The sequence below is a fragment of the Oryctolagus cuniculus genome, chromosome 20 (genome assembly GCF_051225735.1).
Source record: "Oryctolagus cuniculus isolate XC-2025 breed Fujian yellow rabbit chromosome 20, ASM5122573v1, whole genome shotgun sequence".
In the NCBI taxonomy this organism is placed as follows: Eukaryota; Metazoa; Chordata; class Mammalia; order Lagomorpha; family Leporidae; genus Oryctolagus; species Oryctolagus cuniculus.
This window is the reverse complement of record NC_142886.1, coordinates 18841307-18855798: the sequence shown is the minus strand read 5'-3', so window position 1 is coordinate 18855798 and position 14492 is coordinate 18841307. Positions and strand designations below refer to the sequence as shown.

The following is a 14492-nucleotide window of genomic DNA, read 5'->3' as shown; positions in this document are numbered from 1 at the left end:
AAGGCTTTGTGTCAGGTTTTCCCAAAGCTCATCCCAGATCCAGTGAATTCAGGCTGTTGACAGGTGAGGGCCTGAAATGTGATTGGAGTATGTGTTGGGGTGGAGTAGGGGGTGGGTAATGAAGGGTGAGGGGTGGGATAAGCTTTAGATTCATTTGAGAAGAGGAAGAGTTAAAGAGCCTTAAGCCTGCTGTCATCCCGACTTAGGGATTTGGGGTATTGATTAACAATCGCAAATCACTGGGTGGATTGTCTCTTCTGTCCTTTAGTAAAAAAAAAATGTTAAATACAGGCTTTTCCCTAGGGCAGGTCCAGAGGGCTTAGTCCACTAGGGTCAGGGTTAAGGGTTAGGGGCCAAAGGGTTACACCCTCTAAGCCAATAGCGTGAAGAGCCAGCTCCAAGGTGAGCCGGGCTCTTCTTTCAGGAAAGCTCCTTATCAGGCACTGGAGCCTACACAGGCATGTGATGCGTCAGATTACAGCCGCTGCCCAAGGTGAGGACAGGTCAGAAGGGGGTCAGGCAGGGGCTGTAGGGAAGGGGTGTCATTCTCCGGCCACCGCGGGGGCCTGCTGACTTCTGGTCAGATCCAGTCCAACAACCTGCCTGGGTGTGTTCTCAGGTAAGGCTGGCTGCCTTTAATGTCAACAACCAGCAGGAAAACACTGGCCTTTTCTCTAAAAAAAAAGATGCAGTGTCACGTTCAAGCCCACGCATGAGTGTGGGTTTGACTCCTGGAGAGCTATTGACCGTCTCGAGATGGTGGAAGGAGTCATGGAGAAGAGGGGGCCGGGGTTGACCTGAGAGCAGTGGCCTTGGAGGCTTTGGCACGGACTCCTAGTGTGGACAGAGGGAAGAGGCATTCTATTTGGGGCAAAGAGCCAGGGAAACTCTAGGACAAAAGTCACCCCTGGAGAGTGAGTAGATTTGCCATGTTCAGGGCCTCCAAGGAGCTTAAGTGTTCCTTTGATCAAAGGAAGACACAAAGGTACCCTGTCCAGACATAAACTTCCCAGGAAGGCAAGTAGGTTTCATGGGTTTCCACAGAACGATGGGGTGGGGGGGCTCTTCCTCTTCCCTTTCTCAGCATGGGGGTCCAGGGTGCTTGCTCGAGATGTTCTGTGCTCACTTTTAGGACCTTCACTAATGATGGCCCGAGTCTTTCAGGCTAGACTGTCACCAACTCTGGCTCTGGTTGTGGATTCCTTCCACCATATTTTTAAGTTTTCTAGAAGTTGTATTTATTTATTTGAAAGCCAGAGTAATAGAGAGGGGGAAGAGACAGAGACAGAGAGAGAGAGAGAGAGAGAGAGAGAAAATCTTCCATTCAGGGGTTCAGTCCCCAAATGGCTACAATGGCCAGGGCTGGGCCAGGCAGCAGTTAGGAGCCTGGACCTCCGCCCAGGTCTCCCACATGGGTGGCAGGGACCCAAGGATTGGCCCATCTTCTGCTGCTTCCATTTGTAAATCTGCTTCAGTCTGGGAGCAACTTCAGCACCCAGCTTTGTCTCGCTTCCTTTCTTGATGAACTTTTACACAAGATTGACCTTTCAAAACTCATGACTTTCCGTTACTATTGTCAATCCTTATCTTTAATATTTGTCTTTATTCATGCTAGTGATCTATCTAGTTAAACAATAAAAATAAGTCTTCTCCAGGGAGCATGTATTAGGAGGGAAAACACTTCCTTGTGTGTCGAGCCCTACTGGTTAAGGCTAAAAGCTGAGTCCCTTCTGTGGACTTGACCTTGACTGTGATCCCCAAATGGTGGTAGTCCCCATGTGTGTGGTCTTCTCCTCCTGTTGTCTCAGCCTTCACCAGGTTGTATGTTTGGCTGAGATCTGGAGAGAATTAGGTTACCCTATGAAGCAGAGCAGCTGATCTGAAAGTCCAGGGTAGGACTGAGAACAGAAACGAGGCAGGAGTGCCCTAGGTGCACTGCTAAGGTATGGCCCCCTGAGTTTCAGTGTCTGATTTGTAAGGACTCAAGTAGTCAGGGCTAGACCAAGAGCAAACTGAAGCTGGACTCTGGTAAGTGATCCCCTAACTCTTGGGTATTAGACGGGAATGAACGTGTTGGGGCATGGATATGTGTATAGATGGACTAGTATCAGTCAGAATTCTGATGGGAAAAAGATGAGAACGTAGTACAGCTTAGTTCCCAAGCTATGGGCAGGATTTAAAGGGACAAAGGCAAATGAAATACTTGAGAAATACTTGAGGTTTAATAGTATTGAGGAGGCTGGCGCTGTGACTCAATAAGCTAATCCTCCGCCTGCAGCGCTGGCACACCGGGTTCTAGTCCCGGTCAGGGCACCGGATTTTGTCCTGGTTGCCCCTCTTCCAGTCCAGCTCTCTGCTGTGGCCAGGGAGTGCAGTGGAGGATGGCCCAAGTGCTTGGGCCCTGCAGCCACATGGGAGGCCAAGAGAAGCACCTGGCTCCTGGCTTCGGATCATCAGCGTGGTGTGCCGGCCGCAGCAGCCATTGGAGGGTGAACCAACGGTAAAGGAAGACCTTTTTCTCTCTCTCTCTCTCTCTCTCACTGTCCACTCTGCCTGTCAAAAAAAAAAAAGTATTGAAGAGGCCTGAATGCCTGAGAGGAGAGGGTTGGCTCCGGGATGGGGTGACCTGCGGTGGGGGAACAGAAATGACCCCTCTGGTTTGTCAGGGCAGGAACCAGGGAATGAACGCCGCTCTACCCTCCGGTCACCTGTTCAGACCTCCCTTTGCTGGAGCACAAGAAACCAGGGACCAGAGGTCAATGAGTACCACTGGTGCAGTCTGTAGTCACCCCTCCAGGGCACAAGGCAGAGGAGGGGAGTGGGTCTCCACTCTGCAGTCTGCAGTCTGTAGTCACCCCTCCAGGGCACAGGGCGGGCAGAGGAGGGCAGTGGCCCTCCGGGGCACAGGGGAGCATGACAGGAGGGGAGTGGGTCTCAGGGAGCGATGGAAGAGGGCCGCCTCCGGGAACACATGCAGGTGTGTGTCGAGGACCCTCCACTTTCTGTTTGCTTCCTTCTCTGGCATCCTGTTGTTGTTCATGCCTGGTTTACCCAGTGCTACAGCTTTTCTGCTGCCTCCTAAACCTGGGATTCTCCACTTTCCAGTCAGGTCAGCAGTGGCTGCTGTCCAGACCTGCCGTTTCTCATCCTTCCTTCCTTCCTTCCTCCCTCCCTTCCTTCCTTCCTTCCTTCCTTCCTTCCTTCCTTCCTTCCTTCCTTTCTTTCCTCTTGCTTTTTTTTTTTTTTTTTAAAGATTTGTTTATTGATTTGAAAGTAGGGGGGAGAGAGAGAGAGAGATCGTCCATTCACTGGTTCACTCTACAAATGGCTGCAACAGTCAAGGCTGTTCCAGGCTAAAGCCAGGAGCCCGGAGCTCCATCTGGGTCTCCCACATGGGTGGCAGGGGCCCAAGCTCTGCCAATGCCTTCCCAGACACATTAGCAAGGAGCTGAATTGGAAGCAGAGTGGCCTTGAACCAGGACTTGGTCACCAGCACTGTCATATGAGATGCTAGCGTTGCAAGGGTGGCTTAAGCCACTGTTCCCCCATGCTAGCCCTGCCCCCATCCCCCATCATTTCTTTATCAAAACAGTTCTGTCCTGAGAAATAGCAGGACCCAGATTTTCTCTCCTACTGTAAACAACTAGAAAACGGGACAAAGTAGGCCAGCGCCATGGCTCAATAGGCTAATCCTCTGCCTGAGGCACCGGCAACCCAATTTCTAGTCCCGGTCGGGGTGCCGGATTCTGTCCCGGTTGCTCCTCTTCCAGGCCAGCTCTCTGCTGTGGCCTGGGAAGGCAGTGGAGGGTGGCCCAAGTGCTTGGGCCCTGCACCCGCATGGGAGAGCAGGAGGAAGCACCTGGCTCCTGCCATCGGATCAGCGCGGTGCGCAGGCTGCAGTGGCCATTGGAGGGTGAACCAACAGTAAAGGAAGACCTTTCTCTCTGTCTCTCTCTCTCTCTCACTGTCTACTCTGCCTCTCAAAAACAAACAAAAACAAACAAAAAAAGAAAACGGGACAAAGTAAGTGTACCACGGCCTCAGGCACTGCAGGACGGGCGGTAGGGACTTGTGATCCCTGACGGAGAGGAGAGAATGAAGCGATGCTGTGATCATCCGGGTTCCTGGTGAGAGACACACTGTGGACCTCACCGCACGGAGAAGAATCCCAGACAGCACACAGTGGTCTCGCAGGTAAACAGAAGGAAAGGTTGAGGTGACTTTGGATGGAAGCCGCTCTAGAGTTCCAGGAAAGAGCCGGCTGTTGGGGGAAAGCTCCAGAAATCTGCACGTGTGTCCCGCTGAGTGCTTGCTTCCTACTAGCTCCTTAGGGCCGGGCAGAGAACGGCCGGGAGCTTGGAGCTGCACACTCAGCAATTCTGAGAGTTCGCACGGGACTACGAGTTCAGCAAAAATCAACCAGCGGGGTCGCCCAGGGCATGTAGTAGAGGCCCAGCAAGGGCCATGGCCGAACAGCAGGACCAAACTTCCCCAGCACGAAAGAAGCACTAGGCTCACTCCAAAAACCTTAAAACAAGCTCCTGCAAAGAGTGTCTTATCTGCAAGGAACTAACTGCCAGCCAGATAAAAACTCAACACTCTTTAAAAGAAGATCTTAAAAAAACCACAGAAACCTAACAATGGAAACTTCCAAATATCCAGCATCCAATTGGAAAAAAAAAAAAAAATCACCAGGCTTAACGGGTAGCAGGAAAATCTGATCCATTCTATGAGAAAAAGACCTAAAAGTGATAGGGTTGAAAGAATGAGTGGACAGATACATTAAAACTGTTATTATAAATACGCACAATGTGAAGGAGTTAAAGAAAAACAAGTGGAAAGGAGAAGGACTGAAAGATATATAAAGATATATAATCGAACTTCTAGTGATGAGAACTACAATATCTGAGAGGAGAAATCTGTGGGTGAAATTAAAAGCAAACTGGATACTACAGGAGAAAAACAAGTGAAACTGAAAACACTAGAAACTATCCGAAATGAATCACAGGGTCGAAAAAGACTTAGAAAAATCTGCAGAAAGAACTTAACAGTCTCTGGGCTGGTGCCGTGCCTCACTTGGTTAATCTGCCTGTGGCGCCGCCATCCCATATGGGCATGGGGTTCTAGTCCCGGTTGCTCCTCTTCCAGTCCAGCTCTCTGCTGTGGCCCGGGAAGGCAGTGGAGGATGGCCCAAGTGCTTGGGCACCTGCACCCGCATGGGAGACCAGGAGGAAGCACCTAGCTCCTGGCTTCGGATCGGCCGTGGCAGCCATTTGTGCGGTGAACCAACGGAAGGAAGACCTTTCTCTCTGTCTCTCTCTCTCTCACTGTCTAACTTTACCTCTCCAAAAAGAAAAGAAAAAAGGGAATTAACAGTCTGCAATCTGCTGGGCAATATCAAGTGGTCTCATATATGCATAACTGGGGAAAAAAGAATAGTTTTTTGACAAAATGATGGCCAAAAATTTTCTAAATTTGATAAAAACTGTAAATAAATACCACAAATCCAAGAATCACAATAAATAACAACCCAAGGGGGGAAAAGCCATACCAAAGTATGTAATAATCAAATTACTAAAAATTAATGATAAAATCTTGAGAAAAAAGATTTTATAGACCTTTATAGATAATATAAGAAAATTATACACACTTCTGATCAAAACTATGTAAGCCAGAAGTCCATGGAATGAGAGCATTAAGGGGCTGGAAGAAAAAAATTGATCAACCTAGATTTCTGTATCCAGTGGAACTACTCATTCAACGTGAAGGAGTAATGTTAAACGTTCAGAGAATTCAGCACCAGCATATCAGCATTACAAGAAATGTTAAAGAAATAATATTTGGATCTACACAAAAGCATGAAGAAATGGTAAATAGAGTAAGAAGGCCTTTTTAATACCAATATTCTTTTTTTTTAAGAATTATTTTATTTATTTGAAAGACAGAGTTACAGAAGAGAGTAGAGCCAGAGAGAGAGAGAGAGAGAGAGGTCTTCCATTCTTCTGGTTCACTCCCCAAATGACTGCAAAGGCCAGAGCTGGGCTGATCTGAAGCCAGGAGCCAGGAGCTTCCTCTGGGTCTCCCACATGGGTGCAGGGGCCCAAGGACTTGGGCCATCTTCTACTGCTTTCCCAGGCCATAGCCGAGAACTTAATTGGAAGAGGAGCAGCCGGGACTCAAACCGTCGCCTATATGGGATGCGGGCACTGCAGGCAGCGCCTTTAACCCACTGCACCACAGCGCTGGCCCCTCATGCCAACATTCTTTAAAATACTGAAGCAAAAATAAGAACAGTACTGTGGAGGTCGTAACATCTCTAGAAATAAAATTCATAAACTAGCACAGAAGATCGGAGCACACAGCTGGAAGGCAATGCTCTCCATCAGATGAAGTCATTACAAAGAGCCCTGGGAAAACGGAGAAGGCAACAAGAGGGTGGGTGTTTGGTGCAGCAGGGGAGAGGCATTCCCTGGGTTTGAGTCCAAGTCCTGCTTCTGATCCAGCTTCCAGCTAACACACACCCTGGGGGGCAGCAGGTGGTGGCTCAAGTACTTGGGTCCCTGTCACCCATGTGGGAGACCAAGAATGAGCTCCTGGCTCCTGGCTTCAGCCTGGCCCAACCCTGGCTGTTGCAGGCATTTGCAGAGTGAACCAGAGGCTGGAAGCTTGCGCTCTCTCTCTCTCCCCGCCCCCCCCTTTCAAAACAATTAAAAAAATAGAAAAGCAAAAGGTAGCAGACAACAGGTGGGACAAATAGAGAACAAGCAGTGATATGGCACACCTAAGCCAAACAGGTGTATGTATTTGTAATTAAATGCAAATGGCCCAAACAGCCAATTAAATGACAAAGATTGTTCTGTGGGATAAAAAGCAGGACACTAATTTTAAATATAAAAATGCAAATCGTTTTAAAAGTAAGAGAATGAAGAAATAAATTCATGCCACACTTATCATAAAAAAGCTAGAGTAGCTACATTAATCACAGAAAAAGAAGACTTGAAATGAGGAAAATCACTAGAGATCTAAGGGGTCATTTTGTAATGACAGGGAGAAAACTGAAGAAGATATAACAAACCCAAATGTGTGTGCTTCCACAATAGAGTGTCACGGTGCATGAAGGAACAAATAGGTAAATCCACAATTATAACTGAAATACATACATTTCATCATTCCTCTCCCAAGAACTAGTGGAACAAAAAGAGAAAAATCAGGTGAGTTAGCAAGGATATAGAAGACTGGAACAGCACTACAGTCAACTGGACCTAACTGTCATGCGCGGAATAACTCCCACAACAGCAGAATAGAATCCATATTTCTTTTCAAGTTCTCCTTGGATATTCACCAAGATAGACCATAATTTGGGCCATAAGGAAAACTAAACAAATTTTTAAAATTCAAACTCATCAAAAATAATTAATTTAGAAGTAAAAAATGGAAAGATGTTTGGCAAATACTCAAATATTCAGAAGCTAAATATTCCATTTTAAATAATGCATGGTTCAGAGAAGAAAATGCAATGACAATTTAAAATTATTTTGAACCGAATGAAGAGGAAACATAATTTTTAAATACGGATTTACATCGTTTTTATTGTATTCATTTTGCTGTGCGACAGTCACAAGTCCAGAACAGTTTCATCCCTCAGGAAGAAGCTCCATACCTCTTGCTAGTCAGCCCCAACTCCCCCTCCTTTGGTCACTGGACAGCTCTAACCTGCATTTTGTTTCCACGGAGCTGCCGATGCGGAACGTGTCACGTAAGCGGAGTCTTACAGTAGACGTCCTTTTGCATCTGGCTTCTTCCATTGAGCGTTTGGGTGGTGCTTTAGAGTGTTAACTGTTTGTAACAGAAAAGAAGCAAGACTTGTTTTTGATATTTTGCCAACACAATAGGTATAAAATCATCTTTTCAACAAATGAGTCTGGGTCATGTGGATGTCCATATGTAAAAGAATGAAGTTGGACCCCTACCTCATCCCATAAACAAGAGTTAACTCACATGAGTCATAGATCTAAACATAAAAGATAAAAATATAAAGCTTTTAGAGGAAATATAGGTATAACTATTTTATAAAATGTTTGTTTATTTTCATCTATACTTGAAAGGCATAATGACAGAAAGGAAGAGAGAGAGAGAGAGAGAGAGAGAGAGAGAGATCTTCCAGCCACTGGTTCACTCCCCAAGTCTGGGTCAGGACGAAGCTAGAGGCCCAGGGTTCCGTCTAGACCTCCCATGTGGAAGTCAGGGCCCCTTGCACCTGGGACAGCACCTGCTGCCTCCTGGATCAACAGGAAGCTGGGTCAGAAGGGGAGTAGCAGGGACTTGAACCGACTCTCCAGGACGACATGCATGTATCCCAAGTGGTAGCTTAACCTGCTGCGCCATAATGCCTGCCCCAGGTGTGAAACTTCTAACTTTGGATTAGGCAATGGCTTCCTGGCTAGGACATAGAGAAAGGGAAAACAACAAGAAGTAAACAAATTGGACATCACGAAAGCTAAAAATGCTTGTGTGTCAAAGGTCACTGTCAAGAAAGGGAAAATACCATGATGGTAAGGGGAAAATATTTGCAAGTCACATATATGATAATATGATATGGGAGTTATATCCAGAATATGTGTGTATAAAGAATTCCTATAACGCCACAATAAAGACAATCCAACTTTTAAGAATAGGCAAAAGATCTGAAGATATTTTTCCAAAGAAGATATACAAATGGTCCATAAGCACATGAAAAATGACAACGCTTTTAGTCATTAGGACAATGCAAATCAAAATTACAATAAGGGGAGGTGGCCAGCACTGTGGCATAGCAGGTTAAGCATCTGCCTGCAGTGCCGGCATCCAATATGGGTGCTCCCGGCTACTCCACTTCCGATCCAGCTCTCCGCTGTGGCCTAGGAAAGCAGTAGAAGATGGCCCAAGTCCTTGGGCCCCCTGCACCCATATGGGAGACCCAGATGAAGCTCCTGGCTCCTGGGCCAGCCCTTGTCCTTGTGGCCATCTGGGGAGTGAACCAGCATCTTTCTGTCTCTCCTTCTCTCTGCAAATCTGATTTTAAATAAATAAACAAATCCAAAAAAACAAATGAACAAAAAAACCACAATAAGGTACTGCTTCACACTCCCTAGGATGGCTGTCGCAGGAACTGACAGACAATAGCAAGTGTGAGAGTACGGAGAGCTCAGGAACCTCAGCCAGCGCTGGTTAGAAGCTAAGCTGGTGCCGTGGCTCACTAGGCTAATCATCTGCCTGTGGCACTGGCACCCAGGGTTCTAGTCCTGGTTGGGGTGCCAGATTCTGTCCTGGTTGCTCCTCTTCCAGTCTAGCTCTCTGCTGTGGCCTGGAAGTACAGTGGAGGATGGCCCAAGTGCTTGGGCCCTGCACCTACATGGGAGACCAGGAGGAAGCTCCTGGCTTGGGATCGGTGCAGCAAGCTGGTCGTAGCATCCATTTTGGGGGGTGAACCAATGGAAGGAAGGTCTATCTCTCTCACTGTCTAACTCTGCCTGTAAAAAAAAAAAAGAATCTAAAGTGGTGCAGCTGCTTTGGAAACAGTTTTTTGGTTTCTCAAAGAGTTAACCAAGGAGTTACCTTATGACCTAACAATTCCCCTCCTACAAACGAACCCAAGAGATTTGAAAATGCGTGTCCATACACACTATACATGCGCATTCATAGGAACAGTGTTCCTGTTGGCCAACAAGTGGAAGCAACCCAAATGTGGGTGGATGCCTAAAGGCAAAAACAAAACGTGGTCTGTCCATCCCATGGAACAGTATTCAGCCATAAAAGGCAGGGGATTCGAGCATCCGACATTACGGAAGGACCTGGAAAATGTCATGCTAACCAGAAGAATCCAGACACAGAATGTCGCATAGCGTGTGATTGTACTCGAAGGGAATGTTGAGAACCAGCCAGTCGGAGGAGATGGACAGCAGAGCAGTAGCTACGGGGGACGGAGAATTGGGCAGAGGGGAGGGCCGGCCCAGGGGTACCGGCTTCCTTTCTGGAGTGATGAGAATGTTCTGAATGAGCTCGTGGTAGTGATTGCCCAACCGAGTGAAGAAACTGCAGGAGCCCCGGGAAAGCCGCCCTGAAGTCTGGCCCCCTGCTCTGCGGACTGCTCTGAATTCAAGGACAGCAGGTGCGGGGAGAGGCTGTAGCCTCAGACGCCCTTACCTGCTCAGAGCCCAGACTGTCAGAGAGCTGCCTGATGCTGCCCTAGCTAAAGTCGTGGCTGGAAAGAAGCCGGAGGAGTGGGGGCCCAGCCAGTGCGGCTTGGTGGGGAGCTGTTGTGCGTTTCCCACCCAGGTCCATTGGTCCTTCCAGGAGAACCCTTTCCCCTGGGGCGCACAAGTGTCTACGTCTCACTCTTTTTTTTTTTTTTTTTTTTTTTTTTTTTTTTTGACAGGCAGAGTGGACAGTGAGAGAGAGAGAGAGAGAGAAAGGTCTTCCTTTGCCGTTGGTTCACTCTCCAATGGCTGCCGCGGCTGGCGCGCTGCGGCCGGCGCACCGCGCTGATCCGATGGCAGGAGCCAGGAGCCAGGTGCTTTTCCTGGTCTCCCATGGGGTGCAGGGCCCAAGCACCTGGGCCATCCTCCACTGCACTCCCTGGCCACAGCAGAGAGCTGGCCTGGAAGAGGGGCAACCGGGACAGAATCCGGTGCCCCGACCGGGACTAGAACCCGGTGTGCCGGCGCCGCTAGGCGGAGGATTAGCCTAGTGAGCCGCGGCGCCGGCCTACGTCTCACTCTTTAAATACTCCGTCTGCCTTTTTCTCCTGTTAACCTGTCTGTTGTCAGATCATTACCGCAAACCCCTTTTCCACGCATTTGAAAATGGTGTTATTGTATGTTAATTTCATCTCATTGAAAAGAAATAAAGATCTGATTTAAAAAAAAAAAAAAAGACTGCTATCAGGGATCAAGGCTTTTTAGGAGGGTCTTCCCAGTGGCATCTGGGTTACCTTGTGCCAGTGCCTCCTCCCAAAGACTGCGCAATCTATTTTCTCAGCAAGTCTAGCTCCTAGGACTTTTGCTCTCAGCCGTGAGGGCTACCAGGCTGCCCCAAGCTCTGACAGGCCCTGCCCCGGCCGCAGAGGTGGCTTTGCGAGCTCACATCCCTGCTTATGTCTCCGAAGTAGCAGTGCCCCAAAGCCACGGTACGTGGCTCCCACAGCCAGGCTCCAGGAAAGGGGGAAGGCAGAAGGTCGTGGGCACTTTACGGCTTACAGGAACCAGTCTCACATCGCCACTCTTTCGATCTTAGGCATTTCTGTTGGACGTTATATCTGAGTTCACAACGGCAGGCCCTAAACTTGAGCCCCAGTTTCTCTGACTCAAACATTCAATCTTTCTTAGAACGACCAGAATGTGTTTTGGAGCAGATTATGAAGAAAAGGCCTCCCCCCCAGCCTTCCGAAGACGAGACGAAGGCCCTTCTTCCCCTTCCCTCTCCCCCCCCTTCCCTCCCTCCTTCCTTTCCCTTAAAAAATTTATGGTAAAATATTCATAACAACATTTATCATTTGCATCATTTTAAAAAAATATTTAGTTTATTTATCTGAAAAGCAGAATGACACAGGAGAAGGAGAGACAGAGGTCTCCCATCTGCTGGTTCACTCCCCAAATGGCCACAATGACCAGGGCTGGGCCAGGCTGAGGCCAAGAGCCTGGAAATCCATCTGGGTGTTGCATAGGGGTGGCAGGGGCCCAAGGACTCGGGCCATCTTCTGTCACCTCCCCAGGTGTGTTATCTGGGATCTGGGCGGGAAGATGAGCAGCTGGGACTGGAACCAGTGCTCTGATAGGATACTGGCATTGCTTTTTTGCTTAAAAAGCAGAGTTCTGGGGGTATCAAACACATTCACACTGATCCTCACTCACCCTTACCAGCCATCTCCAGAACCTTTTTCATCTTAACAAAACTCAGACTCTGTACCCATGCACCACTAACTCCCCGCCTCTGCAACCCAAGCCCAGCTACATGTTCTTCCTTTCTGCCTGTGTGTGACCACCGTAGGTACCTCCTGCAAGTGGAATCCCACGAGCTTTGTCCTTCTGTTTCTCAAAAAGGCTCAGCTGGTTCCCGAGCTGGCTCATGGGACTGGGTGTTTGATGTGGTGGCCAGGAGGAGCCGTAGGAGAGGCCTGAGTATGGAAACAGCTCCTGACAGAATCAGGAGGGTTTGCCTCACCCTGCTGACAGCTGGAAATTCTTTCTGCTCCTCTGTGAGAGTGTGTCACAAACAGGAGACTTTTCAAGCCCAGCCCCAAACACAGGCATTCTTCCCTCGTCAGTGCGTCTCCTGGGCCCCAGCGAGACAGCTGGACTTCCCACGCAAGCTGAAGCGTCCAAGTGCGAGCGCGCCTTGCTGGGTCAGCCTGCTCCAGCTTAGCCTTGGCGGAGATCGCTGGCTGTGCAGGAGCAATGGCTGCTTCCGTACCTGTAGAGGATGCGGTGTGCAGCACTGTCCAAGCGTCCGGTTCTGCAGCCACGTCGAGTGGGCGTGAGAATTTTCTCTACTTAGCCAGTTTTCTGACATTCACAGCAAGGACTTGAGTCTCATGCTCGTGCGTCATCCTGCCACTGACTCTTTTTTTTTTTTTTTTTTTTTTTTTTTTTTTTTTTGGGACAGGCAGAGTGGACAGTGAGAGAGAGAGACAGAGAGAAAGGTCTTCCTTTGCCGTTGGTTCACCCTCCAATGGCTGCCACGGCTGGCACGCTGCAGCCGGCGCACCGCGCTGATCCGATGGCAGGAGCCAGGTGCTTCTCCTGGTCTCCCATGTGGTGCAGGGCCCAAGCACTTGGGCCATCCTCCACTGCACTCCCTGGCCACAGCAGAGAGCTGGCCTGGAAGAGGGGCAACCGGGACAGAATCTGGCGCCCCGACCGGGACTAGAACCCGGTGTGCTGGTACCGCAAGGCGGAGGATTAGCCTAGTGAGCCGCGGCGCCGGCCTGCCATTGACTTTTGTGAACCAATTCCTTATCATTGCAAAAGAAGATTCTTCCCTGGGTTTGCGGTAAGGCCACAGCTAGTCTGGAAGCAAGAAGAGGAGCAAAGGAAAAGGATACACAGGCTCTGAGATGTCTCGGGGCACATCTGCTGGTGGAGAGCTGAGAGCAGCCCAAGCGGCAAAGCTTAGCGTTCTCCAAATTCTCATCTGAGGCTGCCTGTGTGGCTCCCCAGTGTGGACACTCACATACAGAGCTGGCGTCCTGTTCAGCTTCTACAAAACACACCCATCTGTTGATGTGTTTTATTTCTACAAAGGACCATTCCTCCCAGACTTCACAAGCCTCAGAAATCCTACAATAAAGACCGTACCATGGGGCCGGTGTTGTGGCACAGCGGGCTAAGCTTCTGCCTGTGATGCCAGCATCCCATGAATGCCAGTTCCAGTGCTGGCATTCCAGTGCTGCTCCATTTCTGCCAATGTGCCTGGGAAAGCAGCAGAGGATGGCCCAAGTGCTTGGGCTCCTGCATCCACATGGGAGACCTGGATGGAGCTCCCGGCTCCTGGCTTCAGCCTGGCCCAGCCCTGGCCACTGTGGCCATCTGGAGAGTGACCCAGCAGATGGAAGATCTCTCTCTGTGTCTCTTCCTCTCTCTGTGTAACTGCCTTTCAAATAAATAAGTGATTTAAAGAAAAAACAATGTTGTAGGTAGGGCAGGAGCAGCTCTTCCTACGTGTCTGGAGACCCAGCTGGGAGAAATGAGACAGAGCATGGGCAGCAGAGGGCGGAAGGGTGGGAGAGACGCAGAGACAAGGGCAGAGATTGTCCCTGGAGACCTCATAAGACAGTGGCCTCCCTGGCTGGGAGAGGCAAGCAAGTCCCACAACAGGTTATACTTGCACATTCTTGGTGTCTGATATTAAGCACAGACTTGGAAGTGGCGGTGGAAAACGGGCCTGGTGACCCCTGGGTGCCACTCCAAGGGCTCGCTGTTCTCAGTCTAGCCCGTCTGGTTTGGAGGAGGAGCAGCAGGGGAACGGGCAGTTGAGTTCCTGTGTGGAGAGCGTGTGCCCATTTTCCTGGGTTCTGCGTCAGAAATCAGCAGACTGGGGCTGAGACATGATTCTGCCACTGACTCACCTTCTGACCCGGGGCCAGCCCTGCCCGTGGCTTTATCAACTGTGAAACGAGGGAGTAAGACTGGATTCAATGCAGCGCACACTCATTAAATGTGCACAGCATGCAATGTTGTATAAGAGCTGTTCTTTGGGCTGTCCTAGGGCTCCACGACCATGGAGTTTGCACACGTGTGTGCGCGCACACACACATACACACTTAACATCAGATGCAGTTATAGAAACCAAACCCAAGTCTAAAGGAAAATGATGAAAGCAGGAAATTGAGTCTACCTTTGGAAACTTACGCCAGGTCACTTCAACAAGTTTGTTGAAAAACAGATTTAAAAGATAGTTTCTTTTGGTACAATTTTTTTTTAAAATCCCATGCATAGTTTTTCCATAATATACGTGCT

The 14492-nt window shown here is 49.1% G+C and overlaps 1 long non-coding RNA gene across 1 annotated transcript; it reads right to left on the bottom strand.

Moving 5' to 3' along the window:
* Positions 1 to 7561: 7561 nt before the first annotated feature.
* Positions 7562 to 12234, bottom strand: LOC138847202 (uncharacterized). The gene is made up of 2 exons (XR_016226914.1): positions 12029 to 12234; positions 7562 to 7836 (listed from the first exon to the last, which is right to left on the bottom strand). It is a non-coding gene; the product is annotated as an uncharacterized LOC138847202 (long non-coding RNA).
* Between the last annotated feature and the right edge of the window lie 2258 nt (positions 12235 to 14492).